Raw genomic sequence first — 27,810 nt, 5'->3', positions numbered from 1 at the left:
TACTAGTTGGATCTCCTTGCTTTCCAAGAAACTGTCAAGAGTCTCTCTAGCACCACAGTTTAAAGGCCTCAGTTCTTCAATGCTCAGCCTTTTTTGTTGTCCAGCTCTCACATCCATACCTGACTACTGGAAAAACAATAGCTTTGACTATGCAGACAATTGTAGGTAAAGTAATGTCTCTGTTTTTTAATATGCTGTTATGGTTTGTCACAAGTTTTCTTCCAAAAAGCAAGTGTCTTTTATTTTCCTGGCTTCAGTCATCATCCACAGTGGTTTCAGAGCCCAGAAAAACAGTCTGTCACTGTTTCCATTTTTTCTGCTTGTACTTACCATGAAATCATAGAACACAATGGCATGATCTTCATTTTTTGAATGTTGAGTTTTCAGCCAGCTTTCTCACTCTCATCTTTCACTTTGCTCAGGAGAGCTTTTTAGTTCCTTTTTGCTTTCTGCCATAAGGAGATGTCATCTGGATATCTGAGGTTATTGACATTTCTTCCGGCAATCTTTAATCCAGCTTGTACCTCATCCATTTTTACATTTCACCTGATATATTATGCCTATAAGTTAAATAAGCAAGGTGATAATATACAGCCTTGACATACTCCTGTCCCAACTTTGAACCAGTCTGTTGTTCCATGTCTGGTTCTGTTGCTTCTTGACTTGCATATAGGTTTAGCAGTAGGCAAATAAGGTAGTCTGGTATTCCCATCTCTTTAAGAATTTTCCAAAGAACAAGTGATTACAAAAATGTAATTGTCATAACTTTCATACTATGAACAAGAAAGAGCAGTATATGTTTCTATGAAAACATTTTACTCTAAAAGTAGGCACAATTTACAGAAATTAATTATATTTCCCAGTTAACTTAATTGACAATAAAACTGATAAACTGAAGCTCATACTGGGCCATTTTCCATTCTTGCCAACTCTGGATAACAGAGGACTTCTCTCTGAGCACTTGAGTCAGAATTAGTGTCCATCTTTCATATAGAATAACAGCTCTTTTTTAAAAAGCTTGTTATTTTATATTAGGGTAGAGAATTAAGAATGTGATAGTTTTGGGGCTCCAACATCACTATCGATTGTGACAGTAGCTACCGAATTAAAAGACACTTGCTCCTTTGAAGAAAAGCTTTGACAAACCTAGATAGTGCACTAAAAAGCAAAGACATCACTTTGCTGACAAAGTTCCATACGGTCAAAACTTTGCTTTTTCCAGTATTCATGTATGGATGTGAGAGTTGGGTTGTAAAGAAGGCTGAGTACTGAAGAATTGATGCTTTCGAATTGTGGTTCTGGAATAGACTCTTGAGAGTCCCTTGGGCAGCAAGGATTTCAAATCAGTCAGTCCTAAAGAAAATCAACCATGAATATTCATTGGAAGAATTGATGCTGAAGCTGAAGCTCCAATACTTTGGTTACTTAACGTGAAAAGCTGACTCATTGGAAAAGACCCCGAAACTGGGAAAGATTGAAGGCAGAAGAAGAAAAGGGTGGCAGGGGATGAGATGGTTGGATAGCTTCATGGACTCAATGGACATTAACTTGAATAAACTCCAGGAGATAGAGAAGGACAGGAAAGCCTGGTATTCTGCAGCCCATGGGGTTCAGACTGCATGAAAGATGCTTGCAGTCCAAAGAATCAGACACAACTTAGTGACTGAAGAACAATTATTTCCTTACTGTGCAAAAGCTTTTGAACTTAAGTGGGTTCCATGTGATTATTTCTTTTTTTCATTTCCATTATTCTTAGTGGTGGAATGGAAAAAATATTGCTGCAATTTATGGCAGAGTGTGTTCTATGTTTTCCTCTCAGAGTTTTATAGTATCTGGTATCACATTTAGGTCTTTAATCCATTTAATCCATTTAATGATCGAATTATTTTTTTTTTAAACATATAACTGCCCATTTTTCCCAACACTGTTTGTTAGACTGTATGATAACAGCTCTTGGCCAATAAAATCTAAGGCAGAAACGGTAATATAGAAACTCCTAGTCCAAACAATTGAAAGCCTTATAAAGATATTTTAAGAGATAACTTGCCAGAAGAAGGGGATGACAGACTTATTCATTTTCTATTTTTTTAAATAGTTCACATTTTTCTGTAGGATAGACAAATTAAACAGTACCCATATTAATTTTATATTTCCTTATGTTTGATAATATGAAATTGATAAAATTCTATCCTCTGTGGGCTTCTCTGCCCCAAATGAGTTTAATCTGTAATTACAAAAACATTTTCGTGCTTACAAAAGAAATATATATTTGCTAGATTATTTCAAAATGCTATAGGCTTCTACTCCTTAAAATTTGTTCTGAACCTTATTTTTTGAATTGTTAGATATAACATTTTATAAAATTTTGGAAAAGGAAATGTACAGTCCTTTATCCACTTTTTATTTGCCTGTCTCTATATACAATGGCACCCCCCCCTGGAATGGTACCTTGCCTGGAAAATCCCATGGACGGAGGAGCCTGGTAGGCTGCAGATCATGGGGTCGCAAAGATTCGGACATGACTGAGTGACTTCAGTTTCAGTTTTCACTTTCCACTTTCCTGCATTGGAGAAGGAAATGGCAACCCACTCCAGTGTACTTGCCTGGACAATCCCAGGGACAGTGGAGCCTAGTGGGCTGCCGTCTATGGGGTTGCACAGAATCAGATATGACTGAAGTGACTTAGTAGTGGCAGTCTCTGTGTAGTGAAACTAGAGGGTGAAGAATTCTAAGGGCAACTGAACACAGGATGCTGATAGTGGGTGCCACCCTGCATTTCAGTGCACATGCTCCTTATTTGGGGTTAATTATCTAGTTTATTTTTTGTACTTTTAATCTGCATCCATTTAACAATCTATGTTGCCTTCCAATTGTATCATTTAATATATTAAACAAAACAGCCATTTAAAAATACAATTGCAATATAAATCAGCAAATATAAACTTTTAATTTAAAGAGAATAATTTCACATTTTCAGATTGATAAATGATCAATATAAAGCTATTGTATCATAAGATTTTATTAACTTAAATTTCTATTACTGAAATTATGAAAGAAGAAAGAAATTCTGTAAAATTTTAAAGGAAATAACATGACTAGTATTTGATTATTTGGCAAAGGATGTTGGTAAATATTTTATTATATGTATCAACTATAATTAATATAATATGAATAAAAATTAAACATTTACAGTAGATTTTAAAATTAATAAAATTTATCTCAATATTTGTTACTAATCAGATAATAGAAATAAGCTAAAATAAATATATGTTCAAGAGCTATAAAACACTGGTGAAAGAAATCAAAGATGACACTAATAGATGGAGAATTATACCATGTTCATGGATTGGAAGAATCAATACAGTGAAAATGAGTATAGTACCCAAAGCAATCTACAGATTCAAAGCAATCCCTATCAAGCTACCAGCGGTATTTTTCACAGAACTAGAACAAATAATTTCACAATTTGTATGGAAATACAAAAAATCTTGAATAGTCAAAGCAATCTTGAGAAACGAGAAAGGAACTGGAGGAATCAACCTGCCTGACCTCAGGCTATACTACTAGGCCACAGTCATCAAGACAATATGGTACTGACACAAAGACAGAAATACAGATCAATGGAACAAAATAGAAAGCCCAGAGGTAAATCCACACATCTATGGACACCTTATCTTCGATAAAGGAGGCAAGAATATACAACGGATTAAAGACAATTTCTTTAACAAGTGGCGCTGGGAAAACTGGTCAACCACTTTTAAAAGAATGAAACTAGAACACTTTTTAACACTATACACAAAAATAAACTCAAAATGGATTAAAGATCTAAACTTAAGACCAGAAACAATAAAACTGCTAGAGGAGAACATAGGCAAAACCCTCTCCGACATAAATCACAGCAGGATCCTCTATGATCCAACTCCCAGAATTCTGGAAATAAAAGCAAAAATAAACAAATGGGATCTAATTAAAATTAAAAGCTTCTGAACAACAAATGAAAGTATAAGCAGGGTGAAAAGACAGCCTTCGGAATGGGAGAAAATAATATCAAATGAAGCAACTGACAAACAACTAATCTCAAAACTATACAAGCAACACATGCAACTCATTCCAGAAAAATAAACGACTCAATCAAAAAATGGGCCAAAGAACTAAACAGACATTTCTCCAAAGAAGACATACAGATGGCTAACCAACACATGAAATCATGCTCAACATCACTCATTATCAGAGAAATGCAAATCAAGACCACAATGAGGTACCATTTCACACCAGTCAGAATGGCTGTGATCCAAAAGTCTACAGGCAATAAATGCTGGAGAGGGTGTGGAGAAAAGGGAACCCCCTTGCACTGTTGGCGGATATGCAAACTAGTACAGCCAGTATGGAGAATAGTGTGGAGATTCCTTAAAAAACTGGAAATAGAACTGCCTTATGACCCAGCAATCCCACTGCTGGGCATACACACCGAGGAACCCTGAATTAACAGAGATATGTGTACCCCAGTGTTCATCACTGCACTGTTTATAATAGCCAGGACAAGGAAGCAACCTAGATGTCCATCAGCAGATGAATGGGTAAGAAAGCTGTGGTACATATACACAATGGAGTATTACTCAGCCATTAAAACGAATACATTTGAATCTGTTCTAATGAGGTGGATGAAACTGGAGCCTATTATACAGAGTGAAATAAGCCAGAAAGAAAAACACCAATACAGTATACTAACACATATATATGGAATTTAGAAAGATGGCAATGATGACCCTGTATGCAAGAGAGCAAAAGTGACACAGATGTGTAGAGCGGGCTTTTGGACTCTGAGGGAGAGGGAGAGGGTGGGATGATTTGGGAGAATGGCATTGAAACATGTATAATATCATGTAAGAAACGAATCGCCAGTCTAGGTTCCATGCAGGATACAGAATGCTTGGGGCTGGTGCACTGGGATGATCCAGACAGATAGTATGGGGAGGGAGGTGGGAGGGGGCTTCAGGATTGGGAACTCATGTTCACCCATGATGGATTCATGTTGATATATGGGAATACCAATACAGTATTGTAAAGTAAAATTTGCCTTGATTCATGGACCTAAAATTCCATGTTCCTATGCAATATTGCTCTTCACAGCATCGGACCTTGCTTCTATCACCAGTCACATCCACAGCTGGGTATTATTTTTGCTTTGGCTCCATCCCTTCATTCTTTCTGGAGTTATTTCTCCACTGATTTCCAGTAGCATATTGGGCACCTACTTACCTGGGGAGTTCCTCTTTCAGTATCCTATCATTTTGCCTTTTCATATGGTTCGTTTGTTTCTCCAGGCAAAAATACTGAAGTGGTTTTTCATTCCCTTCTCCAGTGGACCACATTCTGTCAGACCTCTGCACAATAACCCACCCGTCTTGGGTGGCACTATAGGGCATTGCTTGGTTTCATTGAGTTAGACAAGTCTGTGGTCCTAGTGTGATTAGATTGACTAGTTTTCTGTGAGTATGGTTTCAGTGTGTCTGCCCTCTGATGCCCTCTTGTAACACCTACCATCTTACTTGGGTTTCTCTTACCTTGGATGTGGGTGTCTCTTCACGACTGCTCCAGCAAAGCACAGCCCCTGCTCCTTACCTTGGACAAGGGGGTTATCTCCTCACCGCCACCCCTCCTGACTTTGAACGTGCAGCCACTGCTCCTTGGACCTGCAGTAGTTCCTCCAGGCCATCGCCCCTGGCCTCGGGCGTGGGGTAGCTCCTCTCGGCAGTGCTTGTGCACACGCTTGTGCACCATTGCAGCCACCTGTGCTTGTGTGCTGTTGCAGCCACCCACGCTTGTGCACCATCGCAGCTGCTTGTGCTTGTGCCGGGCAAACCATAGCCTTGACCTATAAGGACCTTTGTTGGCAGAGTGATCTCTCTGCTTTTCAAAACACTGTCTAAGATTGTCATCACTACACTATCAAGAACCAATTGTCCTCTAATTTCATGGCTGCACTTATCATCTACATTATTTTAAAACCCAAGGGGAGGAAATCTGTTATTACTTCCATTTTCTCCCCTTCTATTTGCTGTGAAATGGGTCCAGATGCTGTGATCTGAAGCTTTGTTTGTTTGTTTGTTTGTTTGTTTTTTTAACATTTATGTTTCCAAATAGGAAAAAGAGTACGTCAAGGCTGTATATTGTCACCCTGCTTACTGAACTTATATGCAGAGTACATCATGAGAAACGCTGGACTGGAAGAAACACAAGCTGGAATCAAGATTACAGGGAGAAATATCAATAACCTCAGATATGCAGATGACACCACACTTATGGCTGAAAGTGAAGAGGAACTCAAAAGCCTCTTGATGAAAGTAAAAGAGGAGAGTGAAAAGTTGGCTTAAAGCTCAACATTCAGAAAACGAAGATCATGGCATCCGGTCCCATTGCTCCATGGGAAATACATGGGGAAACAGTGGAAACAGTGTTACACTTTATTTTTGGGGGCTCCAAAATCACTGCAGATTGTGATGCAGCCATGAAATTAAAAGACGCTTACTCCTTGGAAGAAAAGTTATGAGCAACCTAGATAGCATATTCAAAAGCAGAGACATTACCTTGCCAACTAAGTTCTGTCTCGTCAAGGCCTTGGTTTTTCCACTAGTCATGTATAGATGTGAGAGTTGGACTGTGAAGAAGGCTTAGTGCAGAAGAATTGATGCTTTTGAACTGTGGTGTTGGAGAAGACTCTTGAGAGTCCCTTGGACTTCAAGGAGATCCAACCAGTCCACTCTAAAGAGATCAACCCAGGGATTGCTTTGGAAGGAATGATGCTACAGCTGAAACTCCAGTACTTTGGCCACATCATGCGAAGAGTTGACTCATTGGAAAAGACTTTGATGTTGGGAGGGATTGGGGGCAGGAGGAGAAGGGGACGGCCAAGGATGAGATGGCTGGATGTCATCACTGACTCTATGGATGTGAGTCTGAGTGAACTCCGGGAGTTGGTGATGGACAGGGAGGCCTGGAGTGCTGCAATTCATGGGATCGCAAAGAGTCGGACACGACTGAGTGACTGAACTGAACTGAACTGAACTGAACGTTTAAATCAGCCTTTTCACGCTCCTCTTTCACCCTCATTAAGTGGGGTTTTTGTTCCTCTTCACTTCCTGCCATTAGAGTGGTATATTGTATCATTCAGATGTCTGAGGTTGTTGATTTTTCTCCCATATATCTTGATTTCAGCCTGTCACTCATCCAGCCCAACATTTCTGATGATGTGCTCAGCACACAAGTTAAACAAACTGGGGGATAACAGACAGCCCTCTGGTACTCCTTTCTCAATCCTGAACCAATACTTTGTTACATGCAGGTTTCTAACTATTGCTTCTTGAGTGGCATACACGTTTCTCAGGGGATGAGTAAGATAGTCTGATATTCCCATCTCTTTAAGAGGTTTCCACAGTTTGTTAGATCCACAGAGTTAAAAACTTAGTTGATGAAAAAAAATACAATTTTTCCCCTAAAATTCCCTTGCTTCCTCTATGATTCAGTCGATGTTGCCAATTTGATCATTGGTTCCTCTACCCCTTCTAAGCCCAGCTTAGACATCTGGAAATTCTTGATTTATGTATTGCTGAAAGCTAGCATTCAAGATTTTAAGTGTGACCTTACTAGAAAGGGAGATGAGTGCAATTATCTGGTGGTCTGAACATTTTTTAGTACTGTCCTTCTTGGTTATTAGGATGAATATTGACCTTTTCCAGTCCTGTGGCCATTTTGTTTGTTAACCATGGTTATGTAAGACTTTAACATTAGGGGAAACTGAAGGTTGAATACTTGTAACTCTGTGCTACCAATGTTAGTCTTATGTAAGATTTAACTTATTTCAAAATAAAGAATTTATTTTTTTAAAGTTGTTTCTTAAATGTGAAATAAGTGATTTCACTGACACCCTCTTCTCATCTTACACCTGAGAGAGATACCACTACTATATGTTTCTAGGTCCTGTCTGGTTTCCTTCATCATAGTATATGTCTTCTTAATGGTGATATATAGTATCTGCACAATTCTTGATTCATGAAGCTGCACAAATTTATATAATAAATTTATATATGAATATCTGAAACTCATTTTTAAATATTTAGAAAGAGCATGTATTAGACTTTGAGTTTCCTATGGCATACTCAATATCCAAATCCTTATTTGGTTCAAATAAAATAAGGATTATGTCAAAATCAAAATGAGTCCTTTAGGTTTCTAAATAGGCTCAAACCAATCCTTCACACAGTAATTTACATACAAAACAATTTGAGAAAGATTTTCCTTGTAAGACCTCTAATTTTTCACAATCTCCAGTAACTTTATTGAAGAATTACACTAACTACACAATTTGCATCTTAAACTTGTTCATTCTTGTTTCAACAATGTAATAAACTTTTCTACATATATCCCTTTCCTCCAATGTCAGGAAAATAATAAAAGACTTTTAATATGAATCCTGAATCTTCTAGGCATTTCTAACTCAACATATTATAACACAGAAATAATGGAATCTTTTAAATTATTTCTAAATCTACTAAGTATTATTGAAATTACTTTTAAATAAGCCACATTCCAGTGTAACAATCGTCCTGAGAAATGGAGGTTCATTGATTTCAGTGAATAAAATCATATAACAGTGGATTCATTTTTACCTTACACAATTCTCAGGAAATAACTACAGAAATATACATAGGTTCCAGTAGTAGTCATAAAAATTTTTGAGATTATACTAAAATATTGAAGTAAGTATTGTAAACATTAAATAATAAACATCATCACATTCTCTGGAGATTTCATTTATATATTTCTAAGTACACATAATTTCCTTATTATTTCTTCTAGATATTTTGATGTTTAGGAGATAGAGTTCACTCATGCATTTTTTGTGGTAATTATATTTATTCTTTGTGATATCTTGCTTATTTATAGTAGAAATAGTCTTCCACATAATGTAAAGAATCTAATATGAAAACAATGTTTCATTTTAAGTTGTAGGAAATACAGAGAAGAAAATTTACTAGAAGAAAAGTGATAAGAATTTTTCAGTATTTATAAAACACACTATAATATACTAGTGATGAAAATAATGTTTTTGTGGATGATGATAATGTGTGTTTTATTTAACACCTCATTTCGGATCATTATTCATCTTAGTAATGCTGATGTACTCCTCTAGTACAGACTGTGTATACAATAAACATTTGCTGTTGAATTAATAATATAGTGACTATTGAGCAGAAAAGTGTGATTTTGAATTTTCAAATTACTATTGGCCTTATAGAATTATTGATTATGCTAATTTAGTCAAATTCTAGAAGAGGTTTTTGAAAAAAAAATGCTTTTTTTAAAGGTTCTTTGTTGTTGAAGTACAGTTGATTTAAAATATGTTAGTTTCTGGTGTACAGCGAAGTGACTTAGATATATACATATATATGCATATGTATATGCATATATTTAAACATGTACTCAGTTTCCTTACCCTTGCAGGTTATTAAAAATATTGAGTATAATTCCCTGTGCTTTACAGTAGGTCCTTAGTGTTATTTATCTATTTTATATATAGGTGTATATGTTAATCCCAACCTCCCGAAAGATGGTTCTTGATGATAGACACAAACTTCAACGTTGGAATCTGTTTTTAAGACTTCAGATGAGAAACTAGAATTTACTTTCATCATCCCATGGCAGAGGAATATATTTAATAATATCTTCATGCTGGAAAGAATTATCTGTGTAACAAAGACAATAAACATAATAAAAGCAGGAGAATGTTTTCAACAGGAGTTTTTTTTTGTTGTTGTTGTTGTTTTACTTTTTGTTACCAGAGTTAATTACTGCTTTATTATTCTCCGGAATTTACTTTCTTCTTAATGAAATCAAACATTAACAAAGTACCTATTTTTTATGAGTAATCACATAAGGAATTTTAGATGCTTTATTGTTAGGTCAAGAAAAAGATTTTGTTTATATCAAACACTCATGGCCTAGTGAAGCCATGTCAGTACCATGCCATGCCCCATTGGCTACCTCCATATTTTCTAAAGATCTCGAGACGTTTTGTTTTTTGTTTTACTTTTGGTAAGACCTTCTTGGTAAATATTATTAAAAGTATATTCAGTAAATTTTCCAGAAATTTGGATCATTGTATTTAACTGCCTATTCCCTTAAAAGGTTTCCCCAGTATATTTCCTACTTTGACTCTAACAAAATGTAGCAACTTAAAAAAGAAAAAAAAGCTTGTATAACTTTAAAGCCTGAAAATACTAATTAAACAAAGTGTAATAAATGTGATGAAGAGAAGGTTAAAAGAAAATGTATGACAGTAGAATTATTAGAAATCAAAGATTTTTTTAAAAGATTATGTAAGAACAAATTTGTAGGAGCAAGATTATAAGTTCTGATTCATCGTTTCTTTGTCACATATTGCAGACAATTTCTCTGACGCAAGCGTCTTCTGTAATTCTGTCTTCTTGTCCTCTCTTCAGGAGCAGAGTGAGCCCAGGAGAAACGCAGAGGAGAGAAGAGTAAGTTCAGTTTCCTTTCCTCTCCTTACAGTGTGATGAGGCAGTAGGATTCAGTGCAAAGAGCACAAGCTCTGGAATCAGATACACTTGTCTCTGAATCTCAAGTTATTTCCTTAAGAAAGACTCTTAACCATAAGCTCCAGAATGATATTTCAAACTATTCTAGTTATGCAAGCAAACATTTAGTGTAAATTCATGGAAAGGACACTGGAGTATCTCCAAAACCTGCCAAAACTTTCAGGTCATGAGGACATAATAAATGTTTGTGTTTGAACTTGCTTAGTATTAGGGTAGTTTTGTGTAGTATACGTCAACTGATTGAAAAATTAGAACTTTGATTTTGCATAACAAAATCTCTAAAATATTTGGGAACTGTCATTAGTAGACGCTTGAAAAACAGGGATAAAAGTGTTACAAATCTCTGGAAAATGGTGAGAAACCCATTAGTAGATGTTGGAAAATTTGAGGAAAATGCTGTAGCAGGCTAAAAATACAGTGTCTCATATTATGTAATAGTGAAACAATTATAAAGTCTCCTATTGTTAACATGGAAGGTGGAAAAGCATATCTAATGGACTTATGAATCTGACTAAGACTATTTCTAGCATCACATTGAAATTTTCTGTTGTCCTCTGTGTGATATACATTAAGTATGGGAAGAAAGAGATGGATGAAAGTACACAGTTGACAAGCTACTTTTAGAGGAAATATATAGGAGTTAGGATTTGCCTTCTTGGAAAGTAAAATTTGTCCCCATAATCATTGGTTTCAAAGCAACACACACTTAAAGTAAGGAATCATAAAATAAAGATCAAATAAAATGATTTGTTCCATATTCTTTGTAAAATATCTTTGCAAGATTTAAATGACTGTGTTGTAGACCTTCTATTCTGAAGCTTAGATGAAAGAGCTTTTGAGAATTTAAGGGTTATTCCATAGCAATGGGAGTATATGGATGAACATATCCTTGTATCACATATATAATGTATTATCTATACATGTAATACATAATTTATGTAATATGTAATATATACATGTAAGATGAATTATTTAGAGGAAAGAAAAAAGATAGATGATAGGCAAGATAGATGATTGAAGGGTAGATGATAGAGCTATAAAAATTCTCACTTTTTTTAAAAATTATTTATTTAATAGAAGGATAATTACTTTACAATATTGTGATGGTTTTTGTCATATATCATCATAAATCAATGACAGGTGCACATGTGTTTCCCCATCCTGAACCCCCCTTCCACCCCATTCCTCTGGGTTGTCCCAGAGCACAAACTTTAAATGCCTGCTTCATGCATCAAACTTGTACTGGTCATCTGTTTTACATACAGTAATGCTATTCTCTCAAATCATCCCACCCTTGTCTCTCCTATATAGTCCAAAAGTATGTTCTTTACATCTGTGTCTCTTTTTCTGCCTTGCATATAAAAGCATTGTTACCATCTTTCTAAATTCCATATATATGTGTTAATATACAGTATTGGTGTTTCTCTTTTTGACTTATTTCACTCTGTATAATACACTCCAGTTTTATCCACCTCATTAGAACTGATTCAAATGTGTTCTTTTTATAGCTGAGTACTATTCCATTGTGCATATGTACTGCAACTTCCTTATTCACTTGTCTGCTGATGAACATCTAGGTTGCTGCCGCATCATAGTCATTGTAAACAATACTGCAATGAACATTTGAGGTACATATGTCTCTTTCAATTTTCATTTCCTTGGTGTGTGTGCCCAACAGTAGGATTTCTGCGTCATATAGAAAACTATAAAACACTGATGAAAGAAATCAAAGATGACACAAATAGATGGATAAATATATCATATACATGAATTGGAAGAATCAATATAGTGAAAATGAGTATACTACCCAAAGCAATTCTATAGATTCAACACAATGCCTATCAAGCTATCAACAGTGTTTTTCATAGAACTAGAACACATAATTTCACAATTTGTATGATTTTGATACTAACTGTTTGCGGATGTCCATGTGTAAAGTCTTCTCTTTTGTTGTTGAAAAGGGTATTCACTATAATTTCATTCTCTTGGTAGAATTCAGTTAACTTTTGTCCTGTTTGTTGCATTTTGTTTTCCAAGGTCAAACTTGTCTGTTACATCAGGTATATCTTGCCTTCCTACTTTTGCATTCCAGTTCCCAATGATGAATAGAACATCTTTTTTAGGTGTTAGATCTAGGAGGTCTTCTATGTCCTCATAGAACTGGTCAACTTTAGCTTCATTGGTATCAACAGTAGGGGCATAGAGTTGGATTACTGTGATTTTTGAATGGCTTTCCTTGGAAACGAACCATGAACTTTCTGTCATTTTTGAGGTTGTGCCCAAGTACTGTATTTCAGACTTTTTATAGATTATGAAGGCTACTCCATTTCTTCTATGGGTTTCTTGCCCACAGTCATAGACATAATGGTCATCTGAATTAAATTGGCCCATTACCATACATTTTAGTTTGCTGATTCCTAGAACAACAATGTTTTTTCTTACCATCTCCTGCTTGACCATGCCAAATTTCCCTTGGTTCATGCACCTAGCATTCCAGTTTTCTATACATCACTGTTCTTAGCAGCATCTGATTTTACTTCCATCACTAGACACAGTCACAACTGAGTGCCATATCTGCTTTGGACCATCCCTTTCATTCTTTCTGGGGCTACTGATAATTCTGCTCCACTCTTACCTAGTAACATACTGAACACCTTCAGACATGGGAGGTCCAACTTTTGGTGTAATATCTTTTTGGCCTTTTTTAGAGTCCATGAGCAAGAGTACCAGGATGGTTTTCCATTCCGTCCTCCAGTGGATCACGTTTTGTAGAACTCTCTGCTATGACCCGACCATCTTGGATGGCCCTACATGGCATGGCTCCTAGCTTTAGTGAAGCATATCTGTGACAAGGCAGTAATCTATGAAGGGGGTATTCAGTTCAGTTCAGTCACTCAGTCCTATCTGTCTCTTTGCAACCCCATGAAGTGCATCACGTCAAGCCTCCCTGTCCATTACAATCTCCCAGAGTTTACCCAAATTCATGTCCATTGAGTTGGTGATGCCATCCAACCATCTCATTCTCTGCCACCCCCTTCTCCTCCTGCCCTCAATCTTTCACAGCATCACAGTCTTTTCAAATGAGTCATCTCTTTACATCAGGTGTCCAAAGTATTGGAGTTTCAGCTTCAAAATCAGTCCTTTCAATGAACACACAGAACTGATCTTCTTTAAGATGGACTGTTTGTATCTCCTTGCAGTCCAAGGTACTCTCAAGAGTCTTCTCCAACAGAACAGTTCAAAAGCACCAATTCTTTGGTGCTCAGCTTCTACACAGTCAAACTTTCACATCCATACATGAGTACTGGAAAAACCATAGCCTTCACTAGACGAACCTTTGTTGGCAAAGTAATGTCTCTGCTTTTTAATATGCTGTCTAGATTGGTCATCACTTTCCTTCCAAGGAGTAAGCGTCTTTTAATTTCATGGCTACAATCACCATCTGCAGTGCTTTTGGAGTCCCCCCAAAATAAAATCAGCCACTGTTTCCACTGTTTCCCTATCTATTTGCCATGAAGTGATGGGACCGGATGCCATGATATTTATTTTCTGAATGTTGAGATTTAAGCCAACTTTTTCACTCTCCTCTTTCACTTTCCTCAAGGTGCTCTTTAGTTCTTCTTCAATTTCTGCCGTAATGGTGGTGTCATCTGCATATCTGAGGTTATTGAAATTTCTTCCAGAAACCTTGATTCTACCTTGTGATTCTTCTAGACGAGCATTTCTCATGATGTTCTCTGCATATAAGTTAAATAAGCAGGGTGACCAGATACAGCCTTGATGTACTCCTTTTCCTATTTGGAAACAGTCTGTTGTTCCATGTCCCACAATAACTGTTGCTTCCTGACCTGCATACAGGTTTCTCAAGAGGCAGGTCAGGTGGTCTGGTATTCCCGTCTCTTTCAGAATTTTCCACAGTTTATTGTGATCCACACAGTGAAAGACTTTGGCATAGTCAATACAACAGAAATATATGTTTCTCTGGAACTCTCTTGCTTTTTCAATGATCCAGTGGATGTTGATAATTTGATCTCTGGTACCTCTGCCTTTGCTAAAACCAACTTGAACATCTGGAATTTCATGGTTTATGTATTGTTTAGCATGGCTTGGAGAATTTTGAGCATTATTTTACTAGCATGTGAGATGACTACAATTGTGCAGTAATTTGAGCATTCTTTGGCATTGTGTTTCTTTGGGATTGGAATTAAAGTGAGAATGAAATGAAAATGAAAATGTGTACACACACACATACACACATCAGTTCAGTTCAGTTGCTCAGTCATGTCCAAGTCTTTGCAACCTCATGAATTGCAGCACGCCAGTCTTCCCTGTCCATCACCAACTCCCAGAGTTCACTCAGACTCACATCCATTGAGTCAGTGATGCCATCAAGCCATCTCATCCTCTGTTGTCTCCTTTCCCTCCTGCCTCCAATCCCTCCAAGCATAAGAGTCTTTTCCAATGAGTCAACTCTTCACATGAGGTGGCCAAAGTACTGGAGTTTCAGCTTTAGCATCATTCCTTCCAAAGAACACCAAGCACTGATCTCCTTTAGAGTGGACTGGTTGGATCTCCTTGCAGTCCAAGGGACTCTCAAGAGTCTTCTCCAACACCACAGTTCAAAAGCATCAATTTTCGGCACTCAGGTTTCTTCACAGTCCAACTCTCACATCCATACATGACCACTGGAAAAATCATAGCCTTGACTAGACGAACCTTTGTTGGCAAAATAATGTCTCTGCTTTTGAATATGCTACCTAAATTGGTCATAACTTTCCTTCCAAGGAGTAAGTGTCTTTTAATTTCATGGCTGCAATCACCAACTGCAGTGATTTTTGAATATCCAACGGACTGGAGCCCACCAGGCACCTCTATCTATGGTGATTCTCCAGGCAGGAGTAGTGGAGTGGGATGCTCCAGGTGATCTTGAAAACCCAGTGATTGAACCGAGGTCTCTTGGATTGCAATTGGATTGTTTGCCATTTGAACCACCAGTGAAGCACTTTATCTTATAGCTTATTGTAAAACTATAGGTCCCTGTGCTATATAGTAGGTCATTGTATTTTATCTATTCTATATACAGTAGTGTGTATAGGTTAATCTCAGCCTCCAAAACGATTGTTTTCTTCAATACATAGGAATATGTTCAAGTATTATTATCACAAATTAGAAGAACATGAAATACGACCATCATCCTAGCTATTGTTATTCTGAAGTCAGTAGCCCATCCCAGACATTTTTTCATGAAAATCCTCCTCCTTGTCAGACTTGACTACAAGTCTAATGGCCATTTTTTTTTTTTACTTTGGCAGATAATTGTTATTTTGCTTTCTGATATACAATAATGTGAATCAGCTATAAGTATACATATATCCCACCCTCATAAGCCTCCCTCTCACCCCCGACACCTACCATCCCATCCTTCCAGGTCATCACAGAGCACTGTGTTGAACTCCTGTTGTTATACAGAAACCTCCCACTAACTACATATTTTACATATGGTAATGTATATGTTTCAAACTACTCTCCAAATTCCTCTCACTATCTTCTTCCCTTCTTATGTCCACAAGTCTGTCCTTTATGTCTGTGTGTCTATTGTTGCCCTGCAGATACATTCATCAGTACCATTTTTTCTAGATTCCGTACATATGCATTAATGTACAATATTTGTTTTTCCCTTTCTTGCTTACTTCACCTCTATAACAGGCTGACAGGCTCTGTGTTTATTGACCTCAGTTAAACTGACTCAAATCTGTTCCTTTTTATGTTTAATTAATATTATATTGTGTATTGTACACACACACACACACACACACACACACACACACACAAATTCATTATCCATTCATCTGTTGTGGCATCTAGGTTGCTCCCATCTCCTGGCTATTGCAAACAGCGCTGAAATGAACATTGTGGTATGTGCGTCTTTTAGAATTATGGGTTTCTCAGAATATATTTTCCAATGGAGGTAACAGAATGGTGGAGTAGAAAGATATGAGCTCATCTTCTCCTGCAAGAACTCCAAAATTACAACTCATTGCTAGACAACTGTCGAAAGGAGAATGTTGGGTCCCACCAAAAAACGATAATCCACATTCAAGAGCAAAGGAGAATTCCCAGCAAGATGGTTGGAAGGGCAAAATCACATTTAGAATCAAACTCCACACCCGCCAGAGACCATGGAGGGCTCAAATAAACCTCATGTGCCACAGGACCCAGAGAACTCACAGAGACTGAAGCAGAACTGTTTTTGAATGTAGAGGTACGGGTCAACAATGGCCTGCCACGGGGGCAGGGGCTCTGGATGCAGCAGACCTGGGTATGCATAAGCCTTCTTGGAGAAGGTCGCCATTAACTTCATCACAGTACTGCCAGAACTTACACAGGACTGGAGACATGGGCTCTGGGGGCACAAGGACCTTGTGCACACCAGGACACAGGGGAAAAAAGCAGTGACCAAACACAAAACTGACCCAGACTTGCTCGTGTGTGTCCAGGATTGTCTGGGGGAGGTGTGGGTTGGTGGTGGCCTGCTTCAGGATCTGGGGCACTGACTCCAGTAGTGCATGCTTGGGACCTTTTGACGGAGTTTGCATTATCTTCTTTACCTCCATCATAGTTTGGACTCAGGTCAAACAACAGGGAGGGAATACAGCCCTGCACATCAACAGAAAATTGGGTTAAAGATTCACTGAGCATCAAACCAAGACCCAGTTTCCCACTCATTCAGTTTCTCCCATCAGCAAGCTTGCATAAGCCTCTTATCCTTATCTGTCAGAGGGCAGACAGAATGAAAACCACAGTCACAGAAAACAAACCAAACTGATCACATGTACTACAGCCTTGTCCAACTCAATGAAACTATTATCCATGCTGTATAGGGCCACCCAAGATGGACAGATCATGGTGGAAATTTGTGACAAAATGTGGTCCACTGGAGAAGGGAATGGCAAACCACTTCAGTATTCTTGCCTTGAGAACCCCATGAGCATCATGAAAAGGCCAAAAGATAGGACATTGAAAGATTAACTCCCCAAGTCAGTAGGTACCCAGTATGCTACGAGAGATTGGTGCGGAAACAATCTCGAAAGTATAAAGAGATGGAGCCAAAGCAGAAACAATTCCAAATTGTCGATGTGACTGGCGATGTGATTGATCAAGTCCAATGCTGTAAGAGCAATATTGTGTAGGAACCTGGAATGTTAGGTCCATGAATCAAGGCAACTTGAAGTGGTCGAACAGGAGATGGCAAGAGTGAACGTTGACATTTTAGGTACCAGTGAACTAAAACAGACTGGAATGGGTGAATTTAACTCAGATGACTATTGTATTTACTACTGTGGGTAAGACTCCCTTAGAAGAAATGGAGTAACCATCATCATAAGCAAAGGAGTTGCTCCTTGGAAGGAAAGCTATGAGCAACCTAGAGAGCATATTAAGAAGCAGACACATTGCTTTGTCAACAAAGGTCCATCTAGTCAAAGCTATGGTTTATCCAGCAGTCATGTATGGGTGTGAGAGTTGGACCATAAAACAAGCTGAGAGCAAAATAATTGATGCTTTTGAACTGCAGTGTTGGAGAAGACTCTTGAGAGTCCCTTGGACTGCAAGGAGATCCAACCAGTTCATCCTAAAAGAAATTAGTTATGCATATTCATTAGAAAGACTGATGCTGAAACTGAAAGTCCAATACTTCGGCCACCTGATGCGAAGAACTGACTCATCTGAAAAGACCCTGAGGCTGGGAAAGATTGAAGGTGGGAGGAGAAGGTGATAACAGAGGTTGAGATGGTTAGATAGCATCACCAACTCAATGAACATGAATTTAAGTATGTTCTAGGAGTTGCTGATGGGACAGGGATGCCTGGCATGCTGCAGCCCATGAGGTTGCAAACAATCAGACATGACTTAGTGACTGAACTGACTGAACTAACCGAAGGGCACATACCCAGTAGTGGGATTGTTGGGTCATATAGTGGTTTTATTCCTTGTATTTTGTAAAGTAATCTCCAAACTGTTCTCCATAATAGCTGTGTCAATTTACATTCCCACCAATAGTGCAAGTGGGTTGCCTTTTCTCCATATCCTTTCCAGCATTTATCATTTGCACATTATTTGATGATGATCAGGCTAACCAGTGTGAGATGATACCTCATTGTAGTTTTAATTAGCATTTATCTAATAAAGAGTGATATTGAGGATGTGTGTGTGTGTGCGTGTGTGTGTGCGCGTGTTTGCTTATCTTTATGTCTACTTTTGAGAAATATCTGTGAAGGTGTTCTACTCATTTCTAAAGAGCTTCCCTGGTGGCTCAGCTGGTAAAGAATCTGTGTGCAACAAGGGAGATCTGGGTTCAATGCCTGAGTTGGGAAGATCCCTTGGAGGAGTGCATGTCAACCCACTCCAGTTTTCTTGCCTGGAGAATATCCATGCCCAAAGGAGCCTGGTGGGCTACATTCCACGAGGTCTCAAAAAGTCAGAAACAACTGAGTGACCAAGTACAACACTCATTTTTAAAAGATTATTCTTTTCTAATTAAGTAATTAATTTTTGGAGGCTAATTACTTTACAATATTTTATTGGTTTTGCCATATACTGACATGGATCCTCCACAGGTGTACATGTGTTCCCCATCCTAAATCTCCCTCCCACCTCCCTCCCCATTCCATCTTTCTACAAATCTCAATGCTGGAATCTGTTATTGAGACTGGAAAAATTAATCTACAACCAAATTTCATCATACCATGACAGGGGAATGTATTCAATAATATCTTTACATATATATATATATGTATATTTATATATATATATATATATATATATATATATATATATATATATACATATTCACTGAGTATAGTTTCCTGTTCCTGTACAGTAGGCTCTTGTTTATTATGTATTCTGTATATAGTAGTACATAGTGTGTATATATTAAGCATTCTTTCTCGATCTCTCCAGCTGGAGGTTTGTCAGTCTTCTTGTTCTCTAGAAACTATCTTTTGACTTCATTGATTCTCTACTTGTTTGATTTCTGCTCTCATAGTCATCATTTCTTGTCTTCTTTGATATTTTAAGATGTTTCATTATTTTCTGACAAATTATCTCTAATGAGAGATCTGCCATTTTTCTTATTTTTGTTTTGGTGTATCTAGCATATTTACTCATGCTGGCTGATGTGAATTTTTTTTTAAAGATTTGACAGTTATGTGTCATGATGTAGTTTTCTTCAAATGTTTGTGTTTGCAATTCAATGAGAATCTTAGATATGTGGGTTTACACATTTGCCACGTGTTAAGAACTGCAGATGTTTCTCCAAATATTTTTCCTACCCCTCTTCTGTTTTGCTGACTTCACTCATATATATATAAAACTTTTTGATATTTCCTTAAATCACTGATAGTTGGTTTCTTTTCCCAATTTTTTTTCTCCGTGTTTCAATTTGGGTATTTTCCATCACACTCTTTCTTGCTACATTACTTAATCTACTGTTAGTCCAGTTCAGTATAATTTTTAATGTTTTGTAGTATAGTTTTAATCTTTAGAATTTAACCTTGGTATTTTTCTAAATTTGCAGTATAATGCAATCTTTTTAGGTTCAGTGTTCTAACTTTTCAAACATATGGAACACACGTATTTTTAATATTGCAAAATATTCCAATATTTTAATTCTCATTTCTGGGCTGGTACTAATTTTTTCTAATAATTACAATTATTTTATTCCCCTTAGTGCTAAGAAAATCTTATGTAATTTTGTTTTCCCCAAATCAACATACATAGAATTCTATCAAAAAAAAATTTAAATATAGCAATGACTTCTGAGAATCTTTTCCACTTCAACAAAATTACATGTTCAGTTTTCTATAAGAACACATTGACTCTAATAATTATATTACTTTATACCATATATTGCTATTAATTCATAATTAATCCATAAACTTTATTATGTTGTAAATTATTAGCAGAAAATATTATATGAAAATTATCAACCAGATATGGGTTCTGTTATCAACCAGATATGGGTTCTGTGTTCAAATATTTTAGTTATACTAAATATAACTATTTTAGTTATACTTTGTTTAACAATTTTATAAGAAATAATAATTCCCCAGGTTTTAATTTCATTTTTCTCTTATTCTTCTTTTATTCTGCATCCCCCAGCAGATAAATTAACTTTCTTGTTTGTTGCTTTTTTCTTTTTTCTTTTTTTTTTTTTTTCTGTTCTTGGAAAATTTTAGATTTACTCAAAATATGACTTAAGAACAATTTTTGTCATCATCACTTTATTAAAGTTGCCTGCACTAAAAATATGACTTCTTGCTGTAAAGTCAGTGACTCTCCTCCAAGCCTGAGAGGAACAGAAAAGTGGGATGCTGTTTCTATATCTAAATTCCTATAAATAATTTAAATTCCTTCTTTTGGGAAACTCATCTTTTTGACTTCTCATGTTCCCTGACTTCTCATGTTCATACTCGCAAGAATATATATTGCACAGACAGTTTTGGGGCATTCTCACTGTTCCTTTAATGTCATGTCCCATGACTCCTCTGTAGTTTCAGAGACGAAAAATTATACTTTTGATGTCCTTTTCTTCAGATGATTCCTTGATAGGCTGTTTTTGGATCCACCTCTTTCTCTGTAGCAGTGTTGTTCAGTGTGGTCGAAGATCCTAATGAATACTCAAAACTGTTTCTGTAGATCTGTAAGACCAAGTTATCTTCATAAATGATAATACCTCTTTTTTTTTTTTGCCTCAGTCTTTCATTGACTACACAATAAGCCATGTTGTAAAAGATTGTATGTGTTATAGGATATGAGACTCCAACTTTCTTCTATTTAATCACACATTAAATGCATTCTGGAAAATGTAAAACAATGAGAAAACAATATCACTATCTATCTAATATTTGTATTTGCTTGTAAATAGAATTGGATGTTCTTAAATAGCACCCCATGTCCAAGGAGCAGTGGCTGCATGGGCGCCGGAGAGCCTAGAGGAGCTATTCCATGTTCAAGGTCCGGAGGGGTGGCGGTGAGGAGATACCCTTCGTCCAAGGTAAGAGAAACCCAAGTAAGAGGGTAGGTGTTGCAAGAGGGCAGACGCACTGAAACCATACTCACAGAAAACTAGTCAATCTAATCACACTAGGACCACAGACTTGTCTAACTCAATGAAACCAAGCCATGCCTGCGGGGCAACCGAAGATGGGCAGGCATGGTGGAGAGGTCTGACAGAATGTGGTCCAATGGAGAAGGGAATGGCAAACCACTTCAGTATTCTTGCCTTGAGAACCCCATGAACAGTATAAACAGGCAAAATGATAGGATACTGAAAGAGGAACTCCCCAGGTCAGTAGGTGCCCAATATGCTACTGGAGATCAGTGGAGAAATAACTCCAGAAATAATGAAGGGATGGAGCCAAAGCAAAAATAATATACAGCTGTGGATGTGACTGGTGATAGAAGAAAGGTCTGATGCTATAAAGAGCAATATTACATAGGAACCTGGAATGTCAGGTCCATGAATCAAGGCAAGTTGGAAGTGGTCAAACAGGAGATGGAAAGAGTGAACATCAACATCCTAGGAAGCAGAGAACTAAAATGGACTGGAATGGGTGAAGTTAAATCAGACGATCATCATATCTACTATGGCAGACAGGAAACCCTTAGAAGAAATGGAGTAGCCATCATGGCCAAAAAAAGAGTCCAAAATGCAGTACTTGGAAGCAATCTTGAAAACGACAGAATGATCTCTGTTCATCTCCAAGGCAAACCATTCAATGTCACAGTAATCCAACTCTATGCCCCAATCAATAATGTTGAAGAAGCTGAATTTGAACGGTTCTATGAAGACCTACAGGATCTTTTAGAACTAACACCCAAAAAAGATGTCCTTTGCATTATAGGGGACTGGAATGCAAAAATAGGAAGTCAAGAAACACCTGGAGTAACAGGCAAACGGCCTTGGAATATGGAATGAAGCAGGGCAAAGACTAATAGAGTTTTGCCAAGAAAATGCACTGGTCATAGCAAACACCTTCTTCCAACAACACAAAGGAAGACTCTACACATGGATATCACCAGATGGTCAGAACCGAAATCAGATTGATTATATTCTTTGCAATCAAAGGTGGAGAAGCTCTATACATTCAACAAAAACAAGACCGGGAGCTGACTGTGGCTCACATCATGACCTCCTTACTGCTAAATTCAGACTTAAATTGAAGAAAGTACGGAAAACCCCTAGACCATTCAGGTATGACCTAAATCAAATCCCTTACGATTATACAGTGGAAGGGAGAAATAGATTTAAGGGACTAGATCTGATAGGTAGAGTGCCTGATGAACTATGGACTGAGCTTCATGACATTGTACAGGAGACACGGATCAAGACCATCCCCATGGAAAAGAAATGAAAAAAGCAAAATGGCTGTCTGAGGAGGCCTTACAAATAGCTGTAGGAAGAAGAGAAATGAAAAGCAAAGGAAAAAAGGAAGGATATACATATCTAAATGCAATGTTCCAAAGAATAATAAGAAGAGATAAGAAAGCCTTCCTCAGCGACCAATGCAAAGAAATAGAGGAAAACAACAGAATGGGAAAGACTAGAGATCTCTTAAAAAAAAAAAAAATTAGGGACACCAAGGTAAAATTTCATGCAAAGATGGGTTTGATAAAGAACAGAAATGATATGGACCTAACAGAAGCATAAGATATTAAGAAGAGGTGGCAAGAATACACAGAAGAACTATATATATATATATATATATATATATATATATATATATATCTTCACAATCAAGATAACCACTATGGTGGATCACTCACCTAGAACCAGACATCCTAGAATATGAAGTCAAGTGGGCCTTAGAAAGCATCACTATGAACAAAGCTAGTGGAGGTGATAGAATTTCAGTAGAGCTATCTCAATTCCTGAAAGATGGTGCTGTGAAGGTGCTGCACTCAATATGTCAGCAAATTTGGAAAATTCAGCAGTGGCCACAGGACTAGAAAAGGTCCGTTTTCATTCCAATCCCAAAGAAAGGCAATGCCAAAGAATGCTCAAACTACCACAGAATTGGACTCATCTCACACGATAGTAAAATAATGCTCAAAATTCTCCAAGCCAGATTTCAGCAGTATGTGAACAGTGAACTCCCTGGAGTTCAAGCTGCTTTTAGAAAAGGCATAGGAAGCAGATGAAATTGTCAACATCTGCTGTATCATGTAAAAAGCAAGAGAGTTCCAGAAAAATATCTATATCTGTTTTATTGACTATGCCAAAGCCTTTGACTGTGTGGATCACAATAAACTGTAGAAAATTCTGAAAGAGATGGGAATAGCAGAACACCTGACCAGCCTCTTGAGAAACCTCTATTCAGGTCAGGAAGCAACAGTTAGAGCTAAACATGGAGCAACAGACTGTTTCCACATAGGAAAAGAAATACAGCAAGGCTGTATATTGTCACCCTGCTTATTTAACTTATATGCAGAGTACATCATGAGAAATGCTGGGCTGGAAGAAGCACAAGCTGGAATCAAGATTGCCAGGAGAAATATCAATAACCTCAGATATGCAGATGACAGCACCCTTATGGCAGAAAGTGAAGAGGAACTCAAAGTCTCTTGATGAAAGTGGAAGTGGAGAGTGAAAAATTTGGCTTAAAACTCAACATTCAGAAAATGAAGATCATGGCATCTGGTCCCATCACTTCATGGGAAATAGATGGGGAAACAGTGAAAACAGTATCAGACTTTATTTTGGGGGGCTCCAAAATCACTGAAGATTGTGATTGCAGCCATAAAATTAAAAGACAGTGACTCCTTGGAAGGAAAGTTATGACCAACATAGATAGCATATTGAAAAGAAGAGACATTACTTTGCCAACAGCGGCCCATCTAGTCAAGGCTATGTTTTTTTCATTGGTCATGTATGGATATGAGAGTTGGACTATGAAGAAGTTGAGCACAGAAGAATTGATGCTTCTGAGCTATGGTGTTGGAGAAGACTCTTGAGAGTCCCTTGGACTGCAAGGAGATCCAATCAGTCCATTCTGAAGGAGATCTGCCCTGGATTTCTTTGGATGGAATGATGCTGAATCTGAAACTCCAGTACTTTGGCCACCTGATGCGAAGTGTTTACTGATTGGAAAAAACTGTGATGCTGGGATGAATTGGGGGCAGGAAGAGAAGGGGACGACCGAGGATGAGATGACTGGATGGCATCACTTACTCGATGCATGTGAGTCTGAGTCAACTCTGGGAGTTGGTGATGGACAGGGAGGCCCTGCATGCTGCAGTTCATGGGGTTGCAAAGAGTCGGACATGAATGAGCGACTGAATTGTACTGAAAGCGTACATTATTTATATGCACAGATAAAGAATTTATTGCTGTTAATTTAAAATCAATTAGTTTATTAAAAATTAATATATCTGTTCTAATTTCAACATGGCAAACGTCCATAGACATAGCCAGTGATGAATTTGAATGGGCTTGCACAGAACTGCTTGAGATAACTATGCACTCATCTCTCCAATCATATGTTCAGTGACATTTCGTTGGTACCATGAAATTGAATGTGGTAGAAGTATTAGGCCCTTAGAAGTCAGACCCTAATCTTCCAACCAGAGATTGAATATATGTCACAAGATGCCGTGACCAAAGAAATGGTTTCCTGAGACCAAAATGCTTGAAAATCATGACAACACTTCCAAACCAACACTAAGTCAGTTTGGGAAGTAATACATGTCTCATTAACAAAATCTCTTTTACAACTTCTTTGTCCCTAATGTTGTAGAAACATATAGACCACAAGTGTGCACCATTTTGATTCTGCCTCAGATTGACATATTTCAAATGGATTACATACTAGAAACATTCATTCACTAAAATTACAGCTCTTTTAATAATATTTTTGGATATTTAATTCTTGATAAAAACAGAACATAAAGATTTCATATTCATGTCACTTTTTTAAAATAGGAAAACATATTTTGTTGAATATTTTTACAGAATATAAAGATACTATTTTATGTGTTCTAGCACAACAGTATGCACCCAGTACAAGCTTTATGTTAGTGTGACAGAGTGCTTTAGGATAAAACTGTCCATTGAAGTTAAGAACGCTGAGTTTTATTTTTTTACTGTTAGCTGCCTAGATACTTGAACAAATCAACTTTTAGTAGCTGAATGGTCTTGGCCTATCAATGTTCTCCTACTGAAAAGGTATATGATTTGTTTACCTTAATTATAACAATTAAACTATACAAATAATTACTTGTATGGTAATAACTATTAATTGTGCAATTAATATAATATTGAATATATTAATTAATACTATCTAAATTGCAGGGATATTTTAAACAAGTGAGCAAATTATCTTATAGAACAGCTCCCTGGAAAAATACAAAAAATAACACAATATATATGTATAACATTTTAAAAATACAGTGGAAAAGTAGAAATTATGTAAATGTATCTTTAAGGAACTATCACAGCAGTATTACTCAAAACAGTTTATTAATGCATACAAAGTATTGTTTTACAAATATAAAATTTACTTAGTATATTTAGCATGAAACTCTTCCTTTTCTTTGAAACAAAAGTAAAAATATGAATGTTTTCTACTTCATTAAAAAACACTAAAATGTAAGTGAGTATATAACCTCTGTATTTATAGATATTTATAAAATTAACATAGATAGGTACATATTTTTAATATAAATTTATTTATTTTAATTGGATGCTAATTACTTTACAATATTGTATTGGTTTTGCCATACATCAACATGAATCTGTCACAGGTATACACGTGTTCCCCATTCTGAATCCCCCTCACTCCTCTCTCCCCATACCATCCCTCTGGATCATCCCAGTGCACCAGCCCCAAGCATCCAGTATCATGCATCGAACCTGGACTGGCGATTTATTTCATATATGATATTATACATGTTTCAAAGCCATTCTCCCAAATCATCCCACTCTCTCCCTCTCCCACAGAGTCCAAAAATCTGTTCTATACATCTGTGTCTCTTTTGCTGTCTCACATACAGGGTTATCATTACCATCTTTCTAAATTCCATATATATGTGTTAGTATACTGTATTGGTGTTTTTCTTTCTGGCTTACTTCACTCAGTATAATAGGCTCCAGTTTCAACCACCTCATTAAAACAGATTCATATGAATTATTTTTACTGGCTGAGTAATACTCCATTGTGCATATGTACCACGCTTTTCTTATCCATTCATCTGCTGATGGACATCTAGGTTGCTTCCATGTCCTACCTATTATACACAGTGCTGCAATGAATGTTGGGTACACACGTCTCTTTCAATGCTGGTTTCCTCAGTGTGTATGCCCAGCAGTGGGGTTGCTGTGTCATAAGGCAGTTCTATTTCCAGTTTTTTAAGGAATCTTCCCACTGCTCTCCATAGTGGCTGTACTTGTTTGCATTCCCACCAACAGTATAGGAGGGTTTCTTTTTCTCCACACACTCTCCAGCATTTATTGCTTGTAGACTTTTGGATTGCAGCCATTTTGACTGGCGTGAAATTGTACCTCACTGTGGTTTTGATTTGCATTTCTCTGATAATGAATGATGTTGAGCATCTTTTCATGTATTTGTTAGCCATCTGCATGTCTTCTTTGGAGAAATGTCTGTTTAGTTCTTTGGCCCAATTTTTGAGTGTGTCATTCATTTTTCTTGAATTGAGCTGCAGGATTTGCTTATATATTTTTGAGATTAGATCTTTTTCAGTTGCTTCATCTGCTATTATTTTCTCTCATTCAGAAGGCTGTCTTTTCACCTTGCTTATAGTTTCCTTTGTTGTTTAGAAGCTTTTAAGTTTAATTAGGACCCATTTGTTTATTTTTGCTTTTATTTCCAATATTTTGGGAGATGGATCATAAAGGATCCGGCTGTGATGTACATCGGAGAGTGTTTTGCCTATGTTCTCTTCTAAGAGTTTTATAGTTTCTGGTCTTACGTTTTGATCTTTAATCAGTTTTGGCATTCTAACAGGTATACTATCATGTAAGAATTGAATCGCCAGACTATGTCTGATGCAGGATACAGCATGCTTGGGGCTGGTGCATGGGGATGACCCAGAGAGATGTTATGGGAAGGGAGGTGGGAGGGGGGTTCATGTTTGGGAACGCATGTAAGAATTAAAGATTTTAAAATTTAAAAAATAA

General features: G+C 37.1%; 1 pseudogene; it reads left to right on the top strand.

Moving 5' to 3' along the window:
• The first annotated feature begins 21,818 nt into the window (after positions 1–21,818).
• On the top strand, positions 21,819–27,578 carry LOC138446276 (craniofacial development protein 2-like; annotated as a pseudogene).
• Positions 27,579–27,810: the final 232 nt, after the last annotated feature.

This window comes from Ovis canadensis, chromosome 9 (genome assembly GCF_042477335.2).
Source record: "Ovis canadensis isolate MfBH-ARS-UI-01 breed Bighorn chromosome 9, ARS-UI_OviCan_v2, whole genome shotgun sequence".
Taxonomy (NCBI): Eukaryota; Metazoa; Chordata; class Mammalia; order Artiodactyla; family Bovidae; genus Ovis; species Ovis canadensis.
This window is presented reverse-complemented; position numbering and strand designations above follow the sequence as displayed.